Source organism: Oncorhynchus nerka, linkage group LG2 (genome assembly GCF_034236695.1).
Source record: "Oncorhynchus nerka isolate Pitt River linkage group LG2, Oner_Uvic_2.0, whole genome shotgun sequence".
In the NCBI taxonomy this organism is placed as follows: domain Eukaryota; kingdom Metazoa; phylum Chordata; class Actinopteri; order Salmoniformes; family Salmonidae; genus Oncorhynchus; species Oncorhynchus nerka.
Window position 1 is genome coordinate 5,742,802 of NC_088397.1, and position 14,225 is coordinate 5,757,026.

The following is a 14,225-nucleotide window of genomic DNA, read 5'->3' on the forward strand; positions in this document are numbered from 1 at the left end:
GGGAGTGTTATAGAATGTTAGCCTCTCTTTACTTTACTGATCAGTATGCACCTGGTCCGTTGGTGTGTTTTCTTAGCTTCTACTGTAGAGATATTTAGAGCACCTTAGATTTTCCTTTAGGGTTGAATACCCTCTGTGAGGCTGGTTGACTGGGTGGTACTGCTTCCCTCTGCAGTTTTCTGTGAGAATGAGATGGCACAACATGTATCAGATAGAGATGGTGTGATGATCAGTTTTCACCATTAGTTTGGGTGGAGACTTTTTGTTGAATGAATTGTATTTTAAAACTAGATTTGTTATTTTAATAATTAATTATGAATATGTTTGGATAACTTAATTGAAAACATATTTTTTTTGTTCTCGTTAAACTCTTCTCTTTTGTATAAGGAATTACCAAAACACGATGTTTCAAGTGACATATTTACTGTTTTTCTGAAGCTGAACAAGACAGGAAGTTGAAAGGAGCACCACAAAGCTAAATCTGACCTATTCACTAACATGTTATGTCAGCATAAGCAGCTGTGAGACCTGCTAGAGTACTGGAACTTTATTGATCTACTGAATCATTGTAGTTTTGGGGGTAAATATGCTTTTGTTTAATTCATGGCATTCAAATTAACAACAAGAATAGCTGTGTAAAGGCTATTTGACCAAGAAGAACAGTGATGGAGTGATGCATCAGATGACCTGGCCTCCACAATCATCTACCTCAACACATTATTGAGATGGTTTGTGATGAGTTAGACCGCAGAGTGAAGGAACAGCAGCCAACAAGTGCTCAGCATATGTGGGAACTCCTTCAAGACTGTTGGAAAAGCATTCCAGGTGAAGCTGGTTGAGAGAATGCCAAGCGTGTGCAAAGCTGTCATCAAGTCAAAGGGTGGCTACTTTGAAGAATCTCAAATATAAAATATATTTTGATTTTTTTTAACACCTTTTTGGTTACTACATGATTCCATATGTGCTTTTTAATAGTTTTCATGTCTTCACTATTATTATACAATGTAGAAAATAAGAAAACTAAAGAAACCCTGGAATGAGTAGGTGTGTCCAAACTTTTGACTGGTACTGTATATCTGTATTTATCTACTCAATACATGTCATGACACCTCTACACACTGGGACAATCAAGTTGCTTGTCACCAATATTCTCTAAATCAAATCAAGGATGACTGTTTAACAGTCTTTATGGCCTGGAGATAGTAGCGGTTTCATTCTCTTGGTACCAGCTTTGATGCACCTGTACTGTCTTCGCCTTCAAGACGGTAACAGGGTGAACAGGCCGTGGCTCTGGTGGCTGAGGTTCTTGATGATCGTCTTGGCCTTCCACAGAGATCATCTACAATGCATATGTAATGGGTTGAAAACGTACACTTAAACAGACACCCCTTTCGTTTTTTAAACCAAGTTTTATTTGTGTAGCTAATCAATCTCACTTTTATATTCTACATGATTTAGCAGAAGTTAGTCCATCAATCCAGTAGATGTCTCTGTTGCACTTTGGTAGTGTGGGGAACAGGAAGTTCCGGTAGGCGCACACCATTCTTTAGAATTTAGAAAACGTTTAAACTGTGCTGTCCATTTCTCTTTATTACTACAGGTATGTAATAGCACGTTTAAACTGTCTAATATCGAAATAACGTAATAGCATGCTAGATAACACACCCGTCACGGTATTATCACGTTTGGGAAAGGTTTTGTTGCCAAACCGATTGAGTGAAGAACGTGCAAAAAATATATTTTAAACGCGCACGATGCGGAGCCCACCACGCGTTCATTTGGGAGGCTTTGCAGGCTCGTATATAGCTCTGTGGGTTTTGCCTGGGGATGTTCAGAACAAAAACGTTTTGGAAAGTTGCAGATTGAAGTGCTCTGAATAGAACTGACATGATTCCTTGGAATCAGAGGCATGTTTGTTCTACATAATACATTTGTTCTGATCGTGGCCAACGTCTCCATCCTGCTGGAAACAGCCCTGGTAGTCGATTGTCCCTACCTATGTGAAGTTAGCTACAATAACGATTAGCCACAATAGTGGGATTTGCGGTTCCCCCTCAAAATAAAAGTTCCTCATTGAAAGTAACGCAAACCGATACAAAATAGTGCAATCATGCCATATTTGGACTAGATAACGCTAAACATGATTTGAATGTTGTTACTTAATTTAAAATGAATTACAATAATGAATTAGTTCCATTATTGAGTCCCATAGGGCGGCGCACAATTGGCCCAGCGGCGTCCAGGTTTGGCCGGTCTTGGTCGTCATTGTGAATAAGAATATGTTCTTTTAACTGACTTGCCTTGTTAAATAAAGGTTAAAAAAATGTAATTAAAAAGTTTGAAAATAACCAGAAAAAAAGGTTGAAATCACACTGTGGAGGTATTAGACCACACATTTGCATTGGGTGCATTCATATATGCACTTATGAATCGGGTTGGATTGTGCACCCATGCACTCTGTGACACCAACAGAAAACTATTATCAAGAGCAAAAAAATGATACTTCTACATTTCCCACTATGTAAACACATTGATTCTCATTGCAAATCAGCTCAGGATAACTCCTGATAAAGTTGGGTAGCTGATGGGTCTATTCAGCGCTTAAATAGACACATTTATTAATCACAGGAACCAGGACTAATAAAGCCAATGCAACAGAAAGGGTCAATTTAATAGAATTGAAAGCCAAACATTAAACAGGACCAAATCTGAACCAATCACTCAGACATCATTAGGCAGGTTTTCATTGACTCGGGTGCATTCAACTAAGCAATGTGGTAAAAACGTTATTTGCGACATGTGTAATGGAAACGGCAGATATAGGAGAAATGTTTTAATGCTCGACAACATTTTTATCTGTTTGACGGGTGGATATCTCTTTTGTCAATGTTTCTTTATTCTGACAAATGAGGATGAAAACAGTGTTTGTTGAATAAAGGATGATTGCTGAATCATTTTGACAGTACGAGGTGCGTCATTACATACAGCTGTTTTTATCAGCACAAGATAGTTAAATGGAAACAACCTAGTGGGCAATTGTCTGATCTATTTTCTATTCAAACTTTTTCTACATGTCAACAAAAAACAATCACTGGATAACTTATTGGAAACACAGCTACTGCTTCACAAGATTGGAAAGCACAGTACAGTAGAGTACAGGAAAGAAAAGTAACAGTTAGTTCAGTAGAGTACAACAGTACAGAGTATATTACAGTATAACGGACTGTATTGTACTCTACTTTACTCTAATGTTCTCCATTAGGGCTGGGCGATATGGACTAAATATCATACAGCTGTATCTTCAGTTTTTCAAACTTCTGGGCGATTCAAGATATCTACATTTTGTTTTTCTCTAAATAAGCGTTGTACAATTAAAGGTCAAATACACTGCCTTTCTAACAGTCAATAATCAAATGAATTCAGGGCTTGTGGTTGTTATATCTAGGCTAAATAAAAGCCATCCACAACCATAAGACCCACTAATAATTTATTATTTTATATAAAAATAGTTTAACATGCTTTTGTGTTGTTGTTTTAATAATCACTGATCTGGCTTTCAAGTCTATTAAATTGACCCTTTCTGTAATACAAATGTAACTAGTAATGACTAACTTATTGTAGGCATTATAGAACATTAACACAGGTCTCATCAACAATCTCTCAAGCCCACGTGCTAGTGACTAGCCAGCTAATCTTTATATTTCAAGTTTAGCCAACTTGGATCCATTTGTTAGATAACAAGGTTGAACAGTTGAATTGTTATGAATACACCCTTCTGTCTCCAACTGTTTGAAAAGCTTGTTAGCCTGTCCGCTTTGTTCAGATGTTAAATCAAGGGGCCAACCTTATTTCTCAGAATGAGAACGAGTTGCCAGTTCCTTACAGTGCATTCGGGAAGAATTCAGCCCCCTTCCCCTTTTCCACATTTTGTTACTTTAGCCTTATTCTAAAATGGATTCAATTACATTCTTCCTCAATCTACACACAATATGCCACAATGACAAAGAGAAAACAGATTTTTAGATTTGTTTGCAAAAATAACAAACTCTTTATTTACATAAGTATTCGGACCCTTTGCTATGAGACTTACAATTGAGCTCAGGTGCATCCTGTGTCCATTGATCATCCTTGACATGTTTCTACAACTTGATTGTTGTCCACCTGTGGTAAATTCAATTGATTGGACATGATTTGGAAAGGCACATGCCTGTTTATATAAGGTCCCACAGTTAACAGTGCATGTCAGAGCAAAAACCAAGCCATGAGGTCAAATGATTTGTCTGTAGAGCTTTGAGACAGGATTGACTCTTCCTAGAGCTCACCGCCCGGCCAAACTGAATAATCGGGTAGAAGGGCCTTTGTCAGGGAGGTGACCAAGAACCCAGTGGTCACTCTGACAGAGCTCCAGAGTTCCTCTGTGGAGATGGGAGAACCTTCCAGAAGGACAACCATCTCTGCAGGGCTTCACCAGTCAGCACTTTATGGTAGCGTGTCCAGATGGAAGCCACTCCTTAATAAAAGGCACATGACCTCAGTAAAAGGCACATGACCTCAGTAAAAGGCACATGACAGACCACTTGGAGTTTGCCAAACGACAACTAAAGGTCTCTGACCATGAGAAATAATATTCTCTGGTCTGATGAAACACATCTGGAGAAAACCTGACACCATCCCTACAGTGAAGCATGGTGGTGGCATCATCATGCTGTGGGGATGTTTTTCAGCGGCAGGGACTGGGAGACAGGATCGAGGGGAAAATGAATGGAGCAAATTACAAAGAGATTCTTAATGAAAACCTTCCAAGGTCCTCAGACTGGGGTGAAGGTTCACCTTCCAACAGGACAATGACCCTAAGCACACAGCCAAGACAACACAACCAGATCGAACATCCCTGGAGAGACCTGAAAATAGATGTTTAGCGACGCTCACCATCCAACCTGACAGAGCTTGAGAGGAAATGCAGAGAAGAATGAGAGAAACTCCCCAAATACAGGTGTGCGACCGATTATGAGTTTAACGCCGATACCGATTATTGGAGGGCCAAAAAAAGCCGATATAGATTAATCGGACAATTATTATTATTATTTTTAATTTAAAAAAAAATATATATATATATAAGTAATAATGACAATTACAACAATAATGAATGAACAATGAACACTTTTAACTTCATATAATACATAAATAAAATATATTTAGTCTCAACTACATAATGAAACATGCTCAATGTTGTTTAAATAATGCAAAAACACTTTGTTGGAGAAGAAAGTAAAATTGCAATATGTGCCATGTAAAAAAGCTAATGTTTAAGTTCCTTGCTCAGAACATGAGAACATATGAAAGCTGGTGGTTCAATATTCCCAGTTAAGAAGTTTTAGGTTGTAGTTATTGTAAGAATTATGAAGCGTTGACTATTTCTCTCTATACCATTTGTATTTCATACACCTTTGACTATTGGATGTTCTAATAGGCACTTTAGTATTGCCAGCCTAATCTCAGGAGTTGATAGGCTTGATGTCATTAACAGCGCTGTGAAGCAAGCATTGCTAACTGCTGGCAAACGTAGTAAAGTTTGAATGAATGCTTATGAGCCTGCTGCTGCCTACCACCGCTCAGTCAGACTGACCTATCAAATCATAGACTTAATTATAATAAACACAGAAATGCAAGCCGTTGGTCATTAATATGGTAAAATCCGGAAACGATAATTTCGAAAACAAAACGTTTATTCTTTGTGAAATACGAAACCGTTCCGTATTTTATCGAACGGGCGGCATCCCTAAGTCTAAATATTGCTGTTACATTGAACAACCTTCAATGTTAAGTCATAATTATGTAAAATTCTCGCAAATTAGTTTGCAACGAGCCAGACGGCCCAAACGGCCCTGCGTGCAATGAACGCAAGAGAAGTGACACAATTTCCCTAGTTAGTATTGCCTGCTAACATTAATTTATTTTAACTAAATATGCAGGTTTAAAAAAACAGACTTCTGGCATTGATTTTAAGAAAGGCATTGATGTTTATGGTTAGGTACATTCGTGCAACGATTGTGCTTTTGTCGCAAATGAGCTTATGTTAATTAAATCATCCCCCATTTGGCGAAGTAGGCTGTAATTCGATGATAATTAACAGGTACCGCGTTGATTATATGCCACGCAGGACAAACTAGTTAACCTAGTAATATCATCAACCATGTGTAGTTAACTTGTGATTATGTGAAGGTTGATTGGTTTTTATAAAATAAGTTTAATGCTAGCTAGCAACTTACCTTGGCTCCTTGCTGCACTCGTGTAACAGGTAGTCAGCCTGCCACGCAGTTCCCTTGTGGAATGCAATGTAATCAGTCCAAAAATGCCGATTAGAATTGTAATGAAAACTTGAAATCGGCCGTAATTATTCGGCCATGCCGATTAGTCAGTCGACCTCTAGTGCCACGCTTGTAGCGTCATACACAAGACGACTTGAGGCTGTAATCGCTGCCAAAGTTGCTTCAAATAAGTACTGAGTGAATGGTCTGAATACATAAGTAAATGTGATATCTCAGTTACATTTTTAATACATTTGCAAAAAATTGTAAAAACATTTTTTTGCTTTGTCATTATGGAGTATCGTCTGTAGATTGGCGAGGGGGAAAACAATTGAATCCATTTTATAATAAGGCTGTAACGTAACAAAACGTGGAGAAGTCAAGGGGTCTGAATACTTTCTGAATGCTCTGTGTGTGAATTTAGGAAATCTACTATAGGTTTTGTGCATTTACGTTGTGTAGACTAATTTATAGTGTGAACCTTGTCTAATTTGAAATGAATTGAATGGTTTGTCAATGCTTAGGTACCTGATCTAATATAGTTTGAGAATAAAGAAAGTGCCAGAATTTAAGACTAACTTTTGTGTCCGTTTCTCTTTATTACTACTGGCCAACTCAGATTAAATCTGAGGTTTGTAACATCAACAGTGAGGACAAACCCAGCCTGCCACACTGAATCCAAACCTACGGTCACTGGGTCCTGATTGTGACAGTGGAGCCCAGTTTGCGCCTCAGGATCCAGAGATGACATCAGTGAAGCTGGAAGACTGCAGTCAAACACTGGAGCTGAATGCCAACATTAAAGATGAAGAAGAGGAGGAGACGATTGGGAAATCTGTTCATCATGGTAAGAGCAGGTTCTATCCATAAGTTATCTTCATAAATTAGACTTCCATAAGTTATGACCCAGTCTATTGATAGGTTGACTTCTGTAATTCTGACATCACACATCCCTGAACAACTGAGCTATCTGGAGTGATCAGAGAGTAGACTAAAGAAGTGAAGTAGATAAACTGCCAGTGTTTTGAAGTTCTATGAAATTAGTCTGTAGTTACTAACCGTTGTGATAGTGAGTGGAGGATGATAATTGATTATGACTCATAATATTCACCCCTTATGCCCATTTTTTTGCCCTCAACTGTTGAACAGCTTTTAGAGCTGACCCCATTTAGTCAACTGGTCGATTGTTTGGTGGATAGATGTTGGTCGACCAAGCTTTTTTTAGTCGAGTAGTGGCAAATATATACAGTGCTGCTTGAAAGTCTGTGAACCTCTTGTGCAATTAGAGATTTTTAAATTTTTACCATGAAATCTTCATTTAATCAGAACCAGTCTTTTGATCTGACATGACAGGTTTATTAATACCAATACCATATGTTGGTGTAGAGGAAATCATGTGTGAAGTGGAAAAATAATATTAAAAAGGAATTAGTGCAGGTGCAAAAATATGTGAACCCCAAGTTGCATTGGTTAAATCAAGTAGCTAAGTAGATTCAGGTGGGTAAATAATTGGGTACCAAATTAACCAATCAAAGGAGAGATCGTTAGGAAAGAGTTTGTGCGGGACTCTGACAGAGGTAAGAAACCTGGTCAGTTTTGTGTTACCCATCCAGGTGACTGCAAAGCACACCATGCCGAGAGGAAAGGAGATCTCAGAGGACAACAGGACAAGGGTAGTTGGAACACATCAGTCTGGGGAAGGCTATAATATCATCTCAAAAAGATTTGAGCTCCTTCAGTTCACTGTGAGGTAAACAATTTATGTATGGAAAGCATTTAACATGACAGCAACTCGGCCTAGAAGTGGACAGACACCCTTCCAAAATATCCCCAAGAGCCACAAGAACAATAATAAATCAGGTAAAAGCCAACCCAAACATAACATCTAGAGATTTGCAAACCTCCCTTGCTGCATCTCAGGTAACTGTGCTTCAACAGTAAGAACACTGAATCCAAATGGGAGGGTTGCTAGGAAGAAGCCTCTGCTGTCACACAAGAACCAAACTGCCCGTCTTAACTTTGCCAGAGACCACCTGGACAAACCTGAAGATTTCTGGAAGTCCATTCTCTGGATTGATGGGTCCAAATCAACACTGCCTACCGCCAAAATAACCTTATCCCCAAAAGTCAAGCATGGTGGTGTCGTGTCTTTGGCTATGCCGGATTAAGTGATATGACATGCTTTTCTATAAAATAATTTCTCCGTAATTAATATTACCTGATTGAGGTAATCATGTAAATGTAATTAACTAGAGAGTCGGGGCACCACAAAATAATATTTATAGAGCTGTTATCTTCCGAATAAACTCTTAAAGACCTGGTAATATGTTACATCAATAGCAGTCAATATTAATCGTCACCTTAATTCAGTCTCATCTGAAAGTTGTAAATTCTTGGTTATCTTCACAAACCCAGGCTAACAAGTTGAATCAGCAATACAAAATTGGGTTTAATTATTTATTTACTAAATACCTAATTAATCACACATAATTACACATACACATCATTAATTAAACTAAGAATGTTTCATGGTGAGCGAGTGTTGCACCTTTTCCTGAGGGCCCAGAATATTTTATACAATGTTGCAAGTTTGCTAGCACAGGCCAGACCAAATTAATAGAAGATACAATGTTTAAAGTTCCTTGCAGTCAGGCCATGCATAGCCAATGTGATTTATAGAATATTTATTTTCATAAGAAATATGTTCTACATGCAGGCTGCAGTGTTTCTATTGTTGGCTTTATGTAGGCTGTCTTTACATATTGACAATGGAAGTAGCTATCTTTACACATTGACAATGGCAATATAAGTTACTTTTAGAATTGCATAATTTTAATATAGTTATAATCTATTTACATGACATTGATTTGAGATATAAAGACTTGTAAATTAAATGAAACCGTTCCACGAAAATGTGCAGACGAAAATCATAACGGGCACGCAGATCAGTAGAAATGGTACGATACCCTGGCACTCCAAATGGAAAAGGTTGCCGACCGCTGGTGTAGCCTGTTACCAGCAACTTCAGGAGAGTAACGGCATAATCTGCGGAGAACAGCAGCAGTGGGGAGGAGAAGGGTGGGGTCTGGAACAGTTTTTTTTTCTGGTTAGGCTATATTGATCTCTGGCTCCCTCTTTTGTCATTTGTGTGTTTTGATTTTTAATTGCAGTGCTTAAAGCATCAGACAAGCTCAGTAGCCTACATAATAGTGGATTTTATTCAAACATAGGGTGTGTCTATATATGGAAAAATATATACTTTTTACAATTTCAACCAATTTATTGACCTTCAAACAGAAGTGAAATATTTAAGATAAGGGCCAAGTTAGCAGCCAACACTGATCTAATGTCATAAGTGAACACACCACAAACCACACACAATGTAAAAAACAAACAAACAAAAAAAGGTACACACTATTTATAATTACAGTATTTAGACCCTCTACATAATATTGTGCTGCTGGTCCCAAGTCTCTTTCTGCTGTAAAGCACTTACCATCCTCTACTTATAGGCTGGCTGGGTATTCACACCTCTAGATGGCCGGGCGGGGTGTGTTGTGGAGCCAGAGAGAGCAGTAGTCAGACTAAGTGGGGGATGGAGGACTTGAATGTGGTCTCTTTGAAGTCAGTCTTTACCACACGAAAAAAAAATCAGTAAGAATTCAAGTTTAGAGCTTATTTTATTGAACCTTTATTTTAGCATTACATCAAATATACAACAACACATCTATAAACATATATTATATAGAGTGAAGAACACTGGTGAAGTGTGGACCAATTATTTGTTTATTTTTTATATGAAACTTTATTTAACTAGGCAAGTCAGTACAAATTCTTATTTACAATGACGCCTACCCCGGCCAAACCCAGACGCTGGGCCAATTGTGCCCTGTCCTATGGGACTCCCAATCACAGCCGGATGTGATGCAGCCTAGATTCAAACCAGGTACTGCAGTGTGTTAGACCACTGCGCCAGTCGGGAGCCCAATGTGTATTGTTGACTTTGACATGTTGTGGCTTTTGGATTTACAATATAAAGACTCGTATTTCACTTACCAGTCTCAGGTAACGTTAGCGTCTCTTTTCCCGATAGATTTCTGCTAGAATATCGTCCACAATCTGTATACCTGGATTTTTATTTAGCTTTTCCAGTATTAGTAGCCATATTGTAAGTTCAAAATTTGCAAAACACTTCATTTTCATAACTCACAGATATGTGTAACGCGCTTTGACATGTCCAAACGGAACTAGCCTCCTGGCGTGCTAGGTTAGCTGAAATATTGTGTGACGGACAAAGGGTTTCCACCTGCTCTCGTAAAGCACAGCTTATTGGCTATCTAGCTAGCTTGGTTTCAAAACGATAGGTGGTAATTTGACAAAGACACAGTCAATCAAGTGAACACCAACCGTGTCATCGGCTTGCAATGATGCCGTATGGCCATGATGCCATCCTGGCTAAAACTGTTTTCCCAGTGGATTGACTGAATGCAGACTGATCTAACAAAGGCTGGTCACTTTCTCGAGTGTCTGAGGAATAAGCACAAATGTAATTTGACTGGTTGAAACAACGTTTTAGCGTTTGATTTTCACAGATTTCCTTCTTTGCAAGTTGAATGAGTGGAAATACAAAATCGATCGTGCATGCTACATGGACCTTTTTTAGGATATGAAAAATGATTTTATCTAACCAAACAACACTACGTGTTATCTCTGGGACCCTTTGGATGACAAATCAGAGCAAGATTTCGGAATGTAAGTCAATATTTTACCTTCAGATGTGAATGTATCAAACCTGTCGGGGTGAAAATAGTGTTTTGTTGTTCTGCACTCTCCTCAAACAATAGAATGGCATTTTGTCGCTGTAATAGCTACTGTAAATTGGACAATGCAGTTTGATTAACACTAATTTAAGCTTTCTGCCCATATAAGACACTTATATGTAGCTACATTCCCCCCGCTAAAAAACACGTTAACACATTATGCTAATTGAGTAACAACTATCCCGTAGACAGGACACCGATCCCTAACAAGTTTTAAGTTATCCCAGCATAAATCCTCATTAAATGTTCCGTTGTCCGTTGTATGTTTGCTTACACAAGCGCATGCCAAGGGAAGGAAAACCAAGTATCCTGGTAGGCTGCAACCTGTTCAGAATGAGTCTGACGTCATCAGAGAATTTCCAGGTCAATGCCGGGAAGTCAGTAAGAATTTATGTCGACCTCAAGACACATGTTAAGGGGACCAAAAAACTGGTGGGACAGAGCGAAAGAGGGGAGGGGAAAGGGTGATGGGATCTGGCGCCTATGATCCTCACCCAAAAGGGCAAGTCATGACATGACCCAGTCTATTGCTAGGTTGAATTCTGTAGTTCTGACATCGCTGAGAAACTCCACACTACACAACAAAGCTTGTGTTGTTCGTTCCAACTTCCCTCTGGGCATGAAAAGTTGCAGTAGAACTGTTTGATGGTGAACTGTTTAAATGAGAAGGTAATGTTATTTCATGCTACGGAGTCTTGCAGGGATGACACCAGTATTGTCAGCATTTGTTTTATTAACTGAGCTATCTGGAGTGCTCAGAGGATAGCCTAAAGAAGTGAAGTAGATAAACTGCCAGTTTTTTTTATGTTCTATGAAATTAGTCTGTGTAGTTACTAACCCTTGTGATAGTGAGTGGAGGATGATATAACAACATTTTCATGACTTTTGACTCTTTTTAGCTTTCAACTCTTACCCACTTTTAGAATAGTTTTATTCCCCTTTTGTATTGCACAGCCTACTGACATGAATACATACAGTTGAAGTCGGAAGTTTACATACACCTTATACACCAAATACATTTAAACTCAGTTTTTCACAATTCCTGACATTTAATCCTAGTAAAGATTCCCTGTCTTAGGTCAGTTCGGATCACCACTTTATATTAAGAATGTGAAATGTCAGAATAATAATAGAGAGAATGATTTATTTCAGCTTTTATTTATTTCATCACATTACCAGTGGGTGAGAAGTTTACATACACTCAATTAGTATTTGGTAGCATTGCCTTTAAATTGTTTAACTTGGGTCAAACATTTCGGGTAGCCTTCCACAAACTTCCCACAATATGTTGGGTAAATTTTGGCCCATTCCTCCTGACAGAGCTGGTGTAACTGAGTCAGGCTTGTAGGCCTCCTTGCTCGCACACACACTTTTCAGTTCTGCCCAAAAATGTTCTATAGGTTTGAGGTCAGGGCTTTGTGATGGCCACTCCAATACCTTGACTTTGTTGTCCTTAAGCCATTTTGCCACAACTTTGGAAGTATGCTTGGGGTCATTGTCCATTTGGAAGACCCATTTGCGAACAAGCTTTTACTTCCTGACTGTGATGTCTTGAGATGTTGCTTCAGTATATCCACATAATTTTCCTCCCTCATGATGCCATCTATTTTGTGAAGTGCACCGGCCCCTCTTGCAGCAAAGCACTCCCACAACATGATGCTACCACCCCCGTTCCTCACGGTTGGGATGGTGTTCTTCAGCTTGCAACCCCCCCCTTTTTCCTCCAAACATAACGATGGTCATTATGGCCAAACAGTTCCATTTTTGTTTCATCAGACCAGAGGACATTTCTCCAAAAAGTACAATCTTTGTCCCCATGTGCAGTTGCAAACCGTAGTCTGGCTTTTTTTTATGGTGGTTTTGGAGCAGTGGCTTCTTCCTTGCTGAGCGGCCTTTCAGGTTATGTTGATATAGGACTCTTTCTACTGTGAATATAGATACTTTTGTACCTGTTTCCTCCAGCATCTTCACAAGGTCCTTTGCTGTTGTTCTGGGATTGATTTGCACTTTTCGCACCAAAGTACATTCATCTCTAGGAGACCGAACGCATCTCCTTCCTGTGCGGTATGACGGTTGCGTGGTCCCATGCTATTTATACCTGCGTACTATTGTTTGTACAGATGAACGTTGTACAAACGCCCAGGCGTTTTGAAATTTCTTCCAAGGATGAACCAGACTTGTAGAGGTCTACAATTTGTTTTGTGAGGTCTTGGCTGATTTCCTTTGATTTTCCCATGATGTCAAGCAAAGAGGCAGAGAGTTTCAAGGTAGGCCTTAAAATACATCCACAGGTACACCTCCAATTGACTCAAATGATGTAAATTAGCCTATCAGAAGCTTCTAAAGCCATGACATCATTTTCTGGAATTTTCCAAGCTGTTTAAAGGTACAGTCAACTTTGTGTGTGTAAACTTCTGACCCACTAATTGTGATACAGAAAATTATAAGTGAAATAATCTGTCTGAAAACAATTGTTGGAAAAATTACTTGTGTCATGTACAAAGTAGATGCCCTAACCGACTTGCCAAAACTATAGTTTGTTAACAAGAAATTTGTGGAGTGGTTGAAAAATGAGTTTTAATGACTCCAACCTAAGTGTATGTAAACTTCTGACTTCAACTGTATGTCACCCGGTACAGCCAGAAGAGGTCTGGCCACCCCTTTGAGCCTGGTTCCTCTCTGTTTCTTCCAAGGTTCCTATTTTCTAGGGGAGTTCTCGTGGCCACTGTGCTTCTACATCTGCATTGCTTGCTCTTTGGGGAATTTGGGTGGGTTTCTGTAGAACACTTTGTTACAACTGATGTAAAAAGGGCTTCATAATATACATTTGATTGACATGAATATCACACCAACTGACTGGTTCTTCTGGTGTTGTTCACACAGGAGACCACGTTGAGACATTCTCTACATCCAGAGAGCAACATCAGGAAGATCACAGAGCTAGGAGGTCTCACCACTGCCCACATTGTGAGGAGATTTTCCCACTTCTATCAAAACTAAAAATACACCTAAAAATACACACAGGAGAAAAGCCTTACTCCTGCTCTGACTGTGGGGCGAGTTTCTCTCGACTGGGCACCTTAAAACAACATGAACT

At 39.0% G+C, this 14,225-nt stretch overlaps 1 protein-coding gene and 1 long non-coding RNA gene across 4 annotated transcripts in view; both read left to right on the forward strand.

Moving 5' to 3' along the window:
- The window catches only part of LOC135573307 (gastrula zinc finger protein XlCGF57.1-like), a 103,440-nt gene that overhangs the window by 43,371 nt on the left and 45,844 nt on the right, over nt 1-14,225 (forward strand). The gene's annotated exons all lie outside the window — the stretch shown is intronic.
- On the forward strand, nt 1,517-14,218 carry LOC135573347 (uncharacterized). Its single transcript, XR_010464674.1, has 3 exons — nt 1,517-1,600; nt 6,928-7,155; nt 14,012-14,218. It is a non-coding gene; the product is annotated as an uncharacterized LOC135573347 (long non-coding RNA).